Below are 12897 nucleotides of genomic sequence, written 5' to 3'. Positions count from 1 at the left end.
TTGTACATATTAGATTTATATCTCATCATTTTAATTTTGGGTGCTATTACAAATGTCTGTTATAAATATAAATTATTTTATTTTTATAATTTCTAATTCCAATTATTTAAAAGCCATTGCTTTTATCTAGGAAAGCAATTTACTTTGTACTCGATGACTTTGCTATACTTATTTATTCATTCAAGACGTTTTTTGGTAAAATCTTTGGAATTTTCTATATAGACAATTATGTCATCCATGAATAAAGACTGTTTTGTTTCTTCCTTTCATGATTTTTTAAAATCAGAAAATTAAGAAGTCTGAGAATATAATTAAAAATACAAAAGATCTTTTTTGAATTCTTTCTTGTGTTTCCTCTGGAGTCCTTTTTGTTCAAAAATTCAGCACAACTACATTTAAACTTTGTACTAGGACCTAGGTACATTACAAGAAGAGGAAAAAGTTGTCATATATTTATTTAAGAAATATTTCTTAAACAGAAATTTCTTAAGAGGAGATGAAAATTAAAGAAACCTGTCATCAGTCTTCCCGAGTTGGTCAAATATTCCAAATTCTGCCCCTTGACAGACAAACAGCTATCTTTTTATAATATAATTTTAATTCTAAAATTCTTACAAAAGATGCATTACAGTTTTGTTTTCAAGAACAAAATTGAACATTATAAATGTGCCGTTAGTATTTGTATGCCTATAGTCCAGTTGTAGAACATCCCTTTTTCAAGGGCAAAGTAATAATCTCTGATGTGTTATGCTTTAGCTTCGAGTTGTTGACTCCTGCAGGAATGCACAAGTAGATCTTGCAATGAAATTAATGTATACCCATTACACAAAGACATGCTGATTACACACTGATAGTATATTGATTACAGATCTAAGCAGAAGAGGAATGGATATCACCACCCAAAGCATGAATTGAGCCATTAGGTGGATTGCAACATGCTAAAATAAGATCCACAAACACTGACCTGAAATGTACAGAAATTAATTTAATAGCAAACCAGACTAAGATAATGTGGGCAAGTAAATGCATCATCAGTCTGAATTTCTAACTGTAAGCAGTAGCAATATAAGAATTCCTTACTGTGGAACAAATAGCTTAGCAAGTTAGGATTCATTTAGGCCAAGTTGTATTTATTCATTTAACATAAATGTGTGCATTGTATGCAAGGCATGGTGACAAATCAAGAGAGAGTGGTTAAATGATAGAAACAAATGAACTTGGCTTTTGCCTTCTTAATTGAATTAGACTCCTAGGTCAAGCCTTTGTCATTTGGGGGGACAGGCTTCAATAGAAGAACTTTACTTGATAAGAGTGTCTTATGCCATAAGAGTGAGAGTGAAAAAGGGCCTCAGGAAGCCTGTGGAGGCATGATCTATGGCACTGAATAATACAGCAAGTTCTCCTCCTCTGCCTGTCATCTTTGACTTTCCTATATAAACATTTTATGCTTATCTTTAGCTTCAGACCTTCCTTTTCTGCTCTCTTGTTCACATAATAAAAAACAGTGCTCATTTATACATCCAACAAATATTTATGGAATGCTCATCATTCCAATCCTTTTTTGTTGTTGTTATTGTTGTTGTTTTTTAAGATTTATTTGTTTGAGAGAGAGAGAGAGAGAGAGAGAGTGTGTGTCTGTGTGTGTGTATGTGTGTGTGAGCAAGGGGAGAGGCCTCCTGGAGAGAGGGAGAGAGAATCTTGAGCAGACTCCACACAGAGTGCGGAGCCAAACTCGGGGCTCGATTGCAGGACCATGAGATCATGACCTGAGCTGAAATGAAGAGTTAGGTGCTTAACTGACTGTGCCACCCCTGCGCTGTTCCCCCACCACCAAGCCCTGTTTTAACTACTTGAATATAGACAGCAATGAAGAAGGGACAAAACACCTGCCCTCTTTGAGCTTATACCCTAGTGTATAGACATAGACAATAAACAATAAACATCAGAAATAAGGAAAATGTTACAAAGTGTTAAGTGCCAAAGGGAGACTATGTGGGCTGCAAATAGGGCAGAGAGGTTGCATCTGACAGGATGTCAGAATAGGCCTCATGGATAGGATAATATTTGCAGAAAGACTGGAAGAGGTGTGAGATTTGGCCACACAGGTATCTGGGGGAACAGTGTTATGGGCAGAAGGAATGATCTGGGTAAAGGTCTCAGGGTGGAACGTGCAGCAGGTGTTGCCAGTGTGCCTGGAGCAGAGAACTCAAGGATGGAGAGGTGCACAAGTAGATCTTACAATGAAATTAATGTATACCCATTACAAGCAAACTCCTACTCCTTCTTCTCAGTCTCCGTGAGGTCACAAACCCACTCCAGGCCAATGTTGCTTCGCAAGGAATTGTGTCTCAATAGGTGAGCCAGGTTGCTGGGGTATATTTGCTTCCTCAGAAACCTGTACCTGAGAGATGGCATGGTGGGATGGGAGAAGTTTTCAGAAAGTGAGGACCAGTTAGAGGAAAGAGTGTGAAGAGGGTGGCAACCTCTTACCTATTAGTTGCTAACCTCATGTCGGTTACAATCTAACAGAATAAAACGTGTTTATAAAATTTTTCCTCATATTACAACTACCTGTAATAAGAAGGATAGTGATAAAGTATGAAGGTAGATTGAGAGAGGCAAAATCATTTTTATGTGGGTCATTAAAGCACTTGAATTTGAAAGACAGTTTGGATTTGGCCATATGGAAATGGGGATGGAGGCAGGGGTGGAAGAAGAGATCATTTAATATAGAAAAAACATTATGGGCAAGAAGCCTTGAATGTTTCCTCCCCCAGGCAGGGGTAGGTAAAGTACTGCAGACAGTATTTTATGCACAAATTATGCATGAGTTTACTCAGGAGACCTCTAAAGCTACTCAGCAATAATGGGTAATTGTCTTAGCAAACGCATCCTCCTTTAGCTTGTGCACCCCAACAAATAATAAAGGGAAAAGATATTGAAAAGATATTAAGAACAAATGTCAGTGCAAAACATATTATTTCTATGAATATAATTGTTGCACAGCGCTCCTCTAAGAGAAAGTCTATAGACACATTGATTAAAGTAGTAGGAAATTTTCTTTCCTAAACTTCTTCCCTTTGGATACTTAAACTTTAGCAAAGTAGAAATGAAAAGGACAGGGGTTCCAAGCCCTGCTTCAAGGTTGTTTACTTATTTATTCTCTGCTTAAGATCCTTGGGGAGATGGTAAGAGTAAGGATAGAACAAAGAAGGTGCCAAGTAAATGAGAAACAGACCACCTAAGATGAATGAAACCATACTTTCTACCAGAGGAACGAGGGAACCAAATGCAGCACATTATTTTTTGTTATTTTGGTTTAATTTTGAGATCTCTTCACTTACACACAAAAAATAAGAACTGGTTTTATTTACTGTTGATTTTTTTTTCCCCTCCTGTGGATGAAGTAACTGAAGCCTAGAGGAATGAACTAGTGCTACTGAACTGTTTAAATTATTTTTGTGTTAATAGTACACTTTGAGTATCTTTTTCCACATTACAAAAATCTTTTCTGGCTTATAAATGTTTTCCTTACATTATTTAACAATGTACACTGTTTAAAAAACAAATAAACTGAATTCAAACCGTGGGGGTTTCTCAGCAGCCGTTAATTGTACATTTTGCACTAACTCTGGGTGTTGCGCTTCTTGTAAGATTGCGCTCTGTGCTTCAGTTTGTTACCTTTGTAGACTTATTTAATGAAACCATTCAAATAAACCAAACTTGCTTTTGTTGAAAAAAAAAAAAAAGTGTTGGTGATATACTGTGGTCCAAATTCCATAAGAAATACCAGAAGCACTTAAAGAAAATGATCTATTTTAAGCCAGAGAGGGATCCTCTGGGTAGTTAACATCTCTGGAATACTGAATTTGTTCCCCAAAGTTATTATTCCAAAATATAGTTCTGTTTACTTAATTTTTTTGACTCCCAAAGATTCTGTAGGACTTTTTTTTTAACTAAAAATAATGAACACTTCCTTCCATGGAGGGATATTGAAATTCTAAAGAACAATTATCTTTTTAGCTCTTCTATTTTGAACAAAATATGTAAAATATTCTACCTCAGAATTTGCTGCCAAAACTATACAGGGATTCTTTTCTTTTCTTTTCTTTTCTTTTCTTTTCTTTTCTTTTCTTTTCTTTTCTTTTCTTTTCTTCTTTTCTTTTCTTTTCTTTTTCTTTTTTTTCTTTTCTTTCCTTTTCTTTTCTTTTTTTTCTTTTCTTCTTTTCTTTTCTTCTTTCTTTCTTTCTTTCTTTCTTTTTTTCAGTGCTATTGTTTTCTAAGATCTGGGTTTATTTCTTAATATGTATGTAAGTAGGTTATCATATGGGAAATATCATTAGTCTATTATGACACAGTGAGCCAAGAACTATTTATGAAAGACAATCCCATATGCAACATTTTCCACCATTTCTTCGTTCAAACTCAAAGTTTCAAAACGAATTATAAATATAAAATTGTTTTATAATGTGTCATACCAGCTATTCATTTGTTCATTCAAATTCAAAGAGCCTTCCTCATTAAACTTTTGTTCAAGAGAGAAGGTAGAAAATAAATGTAAAATATGTAAATAAATTAAAGTATTTGCAAATATTGAGACATGCTATGAAGAAAATAATGTAAGATAATGAAATCAGGAATACTATGTGATGGGTGGGCTAATTTAGAATGTTAGGAGGCAGTTAGGAATGGTATTTTAAGGAGGTGACAGTGATTAGAGACCTGAATGATCAGAAAGAGCCAGTCTTGCAAAGATGTAGATAAAGAGTAGTTTAGGCAAAGGGTAGAGTCAAGAAAGCCCCTAAAGTTGAAATTACTTTGATGTATTGAAGGTCAAAAAAAGAGCTTGAGTAGTGTTGTCATAGTGCTCATAGTGTAATACCTAAAATATATCCTATTTCAGGTTTGTGAATAATTTATGATATCCCTTTTAATTAGGACAGCATGTAAAATCATACCCTGAGGATGGATGTGAATTTCAGGAATAAAAATATATTCCCAACATAAAAGTGGGAAGAATGGGAAAATGGCAAGGGGAGTTAACATCAATCATTCCTCTAATTCTAAAACCAAGAGAAAGATTCTAAGAATAAGTTTCTAAGTTGGCATATAGAGGATGAAAAAGAAACCCTAAATTTTATGAACAAATACTAGGCTAGAGCTTATCTTCTTTAATGATAAATAATCAGAAGAAAAAAATATATGGGCTTTTTGCAAGGTTCTGTAGCAGAAAACATGGAGGACATGGTATTTGAGGCAGAGAATAATGATACATTTCAAAAATGTTTTAAAATCAACAGAAATACCTCTGTTTCCAGGAAGATGGAATAGATGCACTTTGCCTTATTCCTTCTGCTAAGTGCGACTAAACCTCCTAGAACTATACATTTTTAAAAGCCTGAGAAAAGTGGGGGAAACAGAGGGAAGACTGGCTAAAGATCAAGGGAGCTGAGAACAACATGGGGATGAGTTCCTGGGTTCTCTTTGTATTTTCTATATCATAGTGTTGAAGGTGAAGAAGCTAGACTCTGAGAAATGCTAATAGGTAAAAACACACTCAAACACATAAACACATAGACTCGCACAAGCACGTACACACAAACACACATACATACAAAAGCACACATACACACACACACACACACACACATCCTAACAAAAGCCTGCTCTCTGTAACCAACTGACCAGAAAGGAAAACCTAGCAAGGCAAAATATTTTAGACAATAGCCATTTTGTTCTAGCAACACAATGCAGTAAAACAATGAGTCCATCTCCCCCTCCTGCCAGCAAAGGCTCAAAATGGAGTCTAGACTTCCTCACTCACCAGCCTGTAACAAGGTTCTCCAGCTGGATTAGAGGATGATAGAAATAATTTCATCTAAACAACAGAGAGAAAAGACAAAAAAGAAAAAAAAAGTTAACAGTACTTTAAGGATCTTTGGGACCATGACAAAAGATCGAATGTTCATGTCTTTGTAGTTCTAGACAGAGAGAAAAAATTGGCAGGGATGAAAAATAGTCAAAGAAACAATGACTCAGCTTCCTGGTTTGTGAGGTTATGCATCTACCGGTTCAAGAAGCTGAGAAAACCCCAAACAAGAAACCCAAAGAAGCGTAGGCCAAGAAACATCATAGCCAAACCTCTGAAAGCTAAAAACAACAAACAAACAAACAAACAAACAAACAAAAAAACCTCTTGAAAGCAGTGAGAGAAATGACACCTGCTCTGTAGAGGGAATACAATTCAAATGACAGAAGATTTCTCAGGATAAACCATACATGCCAGAATAAGTGGCACATTTTTCAAGTACTGAAAGAATTGTCCACTTAGAGTTCTATAACTAGCAAAAATATCCCATAGGGATGAAGAGGAAATCAAGATATTCTCAGGTAAAGGAAATTTAAGAGAATTTGTCCCCAGAAGACTAACCACAGGTGGATAAAGGGAAGTCCCTGAATAGATAAATAAATAAATAAAAGAAGCTACCTGGAAGGCCAGGAAAGAAGAATGTGGCAAGGAAAAATATGGGTAAATATAATTGATTTTCCATCTTAAGTTTTTGAAATGTGCTTAACAGTTGAGCAAATATCTTAACACTGATGTGATTCTAAATGTATGGACAGGAAGTGATTTTAAAAACTATACTATAAACACAACTTCGTAGATACAGACAAAAATACTTTAAAATTATTTTCAAAATTTACAAAGAATAGAACAGTTTTGAAAAAGAATGAGTTCATCCCAATTCAAGATGTATTATTTAGCCACAGATATCAAAACTGTGTGGTTTCAGTGAAGAAAGAGATACATAGGTTAATGGAACAAGATAAACAACTGAGAAATAGACTCACACAAAGATATTCAACTGATTTCTGAAAAATGTGCAAAACCAATTCAATGGAAGAAATATAATCTTTTCAACCAATGGTACTAGAGCAGTCAGCTATCCACAGGTTTAAAACAAAGAACCCTACTTAAGTTTTACACCTTATACTAAAATTATCTTAAAATAGATCATGAACTTTAAAGTAAAACAAACCTTTGGACAAAGAATTCTTAGCCTTGATACCAAAAGCAAAATCCATAAAGGGAAAAATTAATCATCAAAACACCAACTTTTCTTTGTGAAAGACTCCATGAAAGAATGAAAAGTTAAGCTACTGGCTACATGAAAATATTTGCATCACATCTCTGATAAAGTGCTAGTATCTAGAATATGGAAAGAAAAGGAACTCAGCATTAAATAAAAAATCTGATAAAAAATGTGCAAAAGGTCTGAACAGACATTTCGCTGATGGGGACATACAGATGGCAAATGATCACAGGAAAAGGTGTTCATTAGTAATTAGGGAAATACCAATCCACAGTGAGATATCACGGCACTATACACCTCTAAGAATGATTAAAATAAAAAATAATGACAGATTATAGTAGAAGATCAGGAAGATAGGATCAGCCATGCATTGCTTGTGGGAATGGAAATTTGTATAGTCACTCTGAAACAGTTTTGTAGTTTCCTTAAAAGCTGAATATACCCCTAAACTAAGATCCAGTAATAACATTCTTGGCCATTTATCAGAGAGAAGTGAAAACTGTTGTTTATACAAATCCTGTAGATGACTGTTTATAGCAGCTTTATTTATTATAACTCCAAATTGAATGTCCTTCAAGGGGTGACTGATTACGTGAACAGTGGTACATCTATACCGGAATACAACTCAAAAAGGAACAACCTTAATGAATCTTCAGAAATACGTTCTAAGTGATACAAGATTAATTTGAAAAGGTTATATACTGTATAACTCCATTTATACGGCGTTCTGCAAATGACATTATAGAAATGGAGAACAGAGTAAAGTTGCCAGGGTTAGAGAGGCCATGGGAGTAAGACAGGTAAGTGTGACTGGCTGTATGAGGGCTAAATGGAGGGTCCTTATGATGATGGAAATGTTTTATATCTTGACTATATTAGTATAAATATCCTGAGTGTGATATTGTACTATGGTTTTATGAGATGTTACCATCAGAGGGACCTGAGTTAAGGATACACTGCTCTGTATCGTGTTTTATGCCTGTGGTTGAATCTACAACAAACTCAAATAAAAGTTTGATTAGAAAAAGACAGAAGTCAAATTTAGAAAATTTTGGCTTTACTGGGGTGCCTGGGTGGCTCAGTCGGTTAAGTGCCTGTTCTAAACAAAAGATTCACAGCAGCCTTACTCTGAAGGGGAAAAAAACCCTTCATTGATATTATAAAAACCTAATAGAAACAGAAAGGAGAAAAGGGAAATCTACACATAGATGAAGGCAATAGTAAGCAGTAAAGGAGAATGAGACAGCATTACATCAAATCATGTACTTAGATCATCCAACATCATTAGCTGGGGAAGCCTGATGGAGACAGCCAGGCTAGAGTCTGTGGAGAGGCCTGGGCAGAGCATCTTCCACTCTGCCCAGGTGAGACTTCCAGCTGACCATCCCCCTAAGGGCTGTATTTATAGGGCAGATGATGGGATCTGAAATTAAACATTTGTTTGCCTACGTGTGGTTTGGAGCAGGCTGCATTCCTATGTTATCATGTCTTTACATATTCAAGGAGCCTAGGTTAGGTGTGCTTGTCTCCCTTCCTGGACTCTGTTCTGAGGGGAGAGGTGGGCAGCCCCAGGCTGGAGCTGGAGGCAGTGCAAGGCAAAACTTACAGTTCTTGGCGTGTAGACTAGAAGGGCCAGTTCTGATGTGGAGGTCAGCTAATGTCAACTAACCAAGCTTCTGAGGTCACTCATGCTGCATAAATCTCACAAACAGCATTCTTTAGCTTGCCTGCACACGTGCACGTGTGTAGGTCAGGGTGGTCAGTTATGCAGGACAAAGCACAGAAACCTCCATCCGTACAGTAGAGTCTGACTCTTGGTTTTGGCTCAAGTCAGGATCTTATGGTCCTGAGATGGAGGCCTGCACTGGGCTTCATGCCCACTGGGGAGTCTACTTGAGATTCTCTTCTTCTCCCCCTCCCTCTAACCCTCCTTCAGTCACACACACACTCTCTTTCTCTTTGCAATAAATAAATATTTAAACAAGAAAAAGAAAATAGTGGCTTTACACTCAAAATTCAAGAAAAAAATAGACCTTCTGAAAAAATTTAAAGATGAGATCAAATGAATATAAAACTGGAAACTAAAGAATGTCAAAGGCTAGAAATAATTTAAAAACAGTAATATATAGTCATGGAATTAAACTCATCAACAGAAGCAGTTAAATAGCAACATCAACCATTCAGGAAGGAATGTAGACAATCGAGGTGGAAATGGCCATGAAAACTTAAACTTTCAGACCTCCAACTTCAGGAAATGGAACTAACCAGGAATCCCCGCTGTGGGACTGGGAAAGCCTCTGTACATGAGGCTGTGTTGCTTACAGGCTGCTTTGAGCCAATGATTTCAGCATGAAGGAAGACACAGAACTTCTGAATTTGTCTCTCCCACCAGCCTCGTCAAAATTTCTTTGGACTGCCTACATTTCTAGAATGCTTCTGCTCAATCTTATTTCCCTCTCCTTCACTGGGTGTCAGCCTTGCCTCCTGGTCTGACAGCTTTCCCTTTCTTACCAAACCCTCCCTCCATTTTCTCTCCTACAAGTGTTTTCCTTCATAAAAATCCTTGGACTTTCAACCACACCTTGGCTTCTGCTCCTTGGAGAACCTGAGCTAACACAAAGTCCTACCAAGATAGATGGTAAAGGACTGGAATACAGTAAATATAACTGAAGACAGAGACCAAAAACAAGAAAATAAAATCTCAGACTTAAAAATAAGTCACCTACTTCTGACTGACGCAAAGAACACCGACAACCAGATCTCCTCCTCAGGCAGGAGACCTTGGGATTCTCTCTCTCTCTCTCTTTTTTTAGGTTTTATTTATTTATTCATGAGAGACACACAGAGAGAGGCAGATATATAGACAGAGGGAGAAGCAGACTCCCTGCAGGGAGCCTGATGTGGGACTTGATCCCAGCACTCTGGGATCATGCCCTGAGCAGTAGGCAGATGCTCAACCACTGAACCATCCAGGCATCCCAACCCTGGGATTCCTTTCTGGATCAGCTGAACAGCTAGGAAGAAAAGATATGTACATACTGACACTGGGGATCTGCTCGGGATCATGGCACTCCTGGCCTAACAGTCAACAAGCCCTGCTGAGTTTCAAGTCAGTTTCTCATAGCTTATTATTAAATACTAATGGACTAAGTACCACCAACTATTGGGGAAAACCTCAAAGGAAGAAAGATATTGAAATGAATAAATGGAAAGAGCCAACTGGATATATAAAACTATATACAGATAGAAGATACATACAGAGAATAAAAACAAGGGGAATAAAACACGTAAAAAGAAAAAGTAGTAGGAGTCCTCAAAGACTGGGGCACCTGGCTGGCTCAGTCAGTTAAGCATCTACCTTTTGGCTCAGGTCAGGGTCCCAAGGTCCTGGAATCGAGCCCCAAGTCGGGATCCCTGCTCAGCGGGGAATCTGCTTCTCCTTCTCCCTTTGACCTTTCTCCCTGCTCATGCTCTGGCTTTCTCTCTCTCTCAAACGAATAAATTTTTTAAAAAATTAAAGGGGACATGTGGGTGGCTCAGTGGTTGAGTGTCTGCCTTCTGCTCAGGGCGTGATCCCCGGGTCCTGGGATCCTCCCTCCCGGCAGGGAGCCTGCTTCTCCCTCTGTCTGTGTCTCTACCTCTCTCTGTGTGTCTCTCATATAAGAATAAATAAAATATTTTTTAAAAATTAGAGGGAAAAAAAGGGTCCTCAAAGATATACATGACATTGCTTCCACTAAACAAAATCAGGATACTGTTTATTAAACTAAATAACCAAAAATCAAAAGAAAGCTCTTGGGAAATAAAAGAAAAATACTTGCAGGGAGATCAATTTTAAAATCAGAAGATGAAGTCAGAAATATTTTCTAAAAGTAGAAGAGAAAAAGGAGGGAAATGGAAACATGAGAGAAAAAAATGAGAAAAAAATCTTAGGATTGTTTAAAGAGTAACTTTAAACAGAGGTGAGAGAAAAGCACAGGGCAAGAAATGATTAAATAAATAAATAGCACAAGAATAATTTTCCAGACCTGATAGATATACTGCAAATTGAAACTGTTCACCAGGTGCCCAGCATGAGGAATAGTGGGAAAGAAGAGTGGTAAACACTACATCAGGGCACATTGTTGTGAAATTCCTGCAAACCAGCAAGAGAATATCTTAAAGTCTTACAGATACAGAACCATAGAATCATATCATTTTATTGGTGCTTAAAATACCCTGAGGGGAGTTAATGTATAGAAAATGGAAAGCTATGGGATAAAGAGAAGAGATTCTTCAAATGTATAGATGGTTCAGGAACCATTTGATGTGTTTTGTAAGTTTTTGTATAATATGCATTGGTTTAGGGAGAGTCAGAGCTTTAAGAAGCTTCCTCAATGAGCCTGTGATGGATGAACGGATTCATGGATGGCTGCGTGGATGGATGGATAGATGAGTGGATGGAGAGATAGATCAGACACAAGTGAAAGACCACAGTTAGGAAATATGAATATCCTTCAAATCATATGTATCTAAGATTTATATTATTTGGTTTTTACTTTTTAACTCAACTATGGCATTTGGGTTTTCCTGGACATTGCTAAAGCTGGGGAAAATATTATTAAGACCTCACTTATCTCAGGAGCTTAATCTGACAATGTCTTCAATTGCCAACACTCTCAGAAATATAGAAATGACAGTTGGAGAGTTTTAGAGCTGAACTAAATATATGGTAATACTAATAAACATTGACATTGTTTTTATGGTAGTGTTTATAAATTACATTCAGAGCCATGATTTTATTTGTGCCTTCAATAATCTTTTGAGTTATGTAATTCAGGTTTTCTTACTACATTTGTTTTACAATGCCTCACATGCTCTAAGAAAAACTCTACAGAAAAGTATTCAGCAAAGAATGACCCCAAAAAACTGCCCTAATCTTTAATAAATTTGTCATAATCATTAAGAATAAGTTTAAGTCAGGGTGCCTGGGTGGCTCAGTCAGTTAAGCATCTGCTTTCAGCTCGGGTCATGATCCCAGGGTCCTGGGATTGAGCCCCACATTGGGCTCCCTGCTCAGAGGGGAGCCTGTTTCTCCCTCTCCCTCTGCCTACTACTCCCTCTGCTTGTGCTCACTCTCTCTCTCTTTCTAAAAAAGGAAAAAGAAAAAAAAAAAAAGAAAAAAAGAAGTTTAGGTTAATGTTCATCATGGGAAAAGTAAAGAAATTATTTGCTCCTTATGTTTATATGAATCTGAATTACTAACAATTGAAGATCTAACAGTAATGACTCAATAACATTAGTGGGAGGAGATGCTAATTTTAGCCAAAGTTTCTGAAGAAGTGAGGTTGTTTCCCTAAAAGAATTTTTAAAAAATATACATTGTTTTTTCTTATGGATCACAAAACACATGTTTTGTTTTGTTTTGTTTTGTTTTGTTTCATCACACAAAACAACAAAAAAATCACCCATAATTCCACATCCAGAAATAGCAACTATTAAGATTATGGCATATTATTTTTCCAGTTTTTTTCTAGGCCTACCTACAAAGGAATATTATCAAATTGTGTATGTATTAACCAGCTTTAATGAGTTTAAACATGTCAATAAAGAGATTTACAGGATTGCTATATACTAACCTACTAAATAAACAGATAATTGAATATATTATAAATTTCTCTTGGTAATTCTGAGTCCTGGTTGCAAGTCCCAATTGTTGCTTAATGACATTCTCAGAATCTACCGAGAGATATCAGTTCCTTGCTCTGGCATTGGACAATTCGTCACTATTCTTCCTTCGAAAACACCTGACCATGATTTTGTT

Source organism: Vulpes vulpes, chromosome 9 (assembly GCF_048418805.1).
Source record: "Vulpes vulpes isolate BD-2025 chromosome 9, VulVul3, whole genome shotgun sequence".
In the NCBI taxonomy this organism is placed as follows: domain Eukaryota; kingdom Metazoa; phylum Chordata; class Mammalia; order Carnivora; family Canidae; genus Vulpes; species Vulpes vulpes.
The sequence above is the reverse complement of the archived record's forward strand: the minus strand, read 5'-3'. Positions refer to the sequence as shown.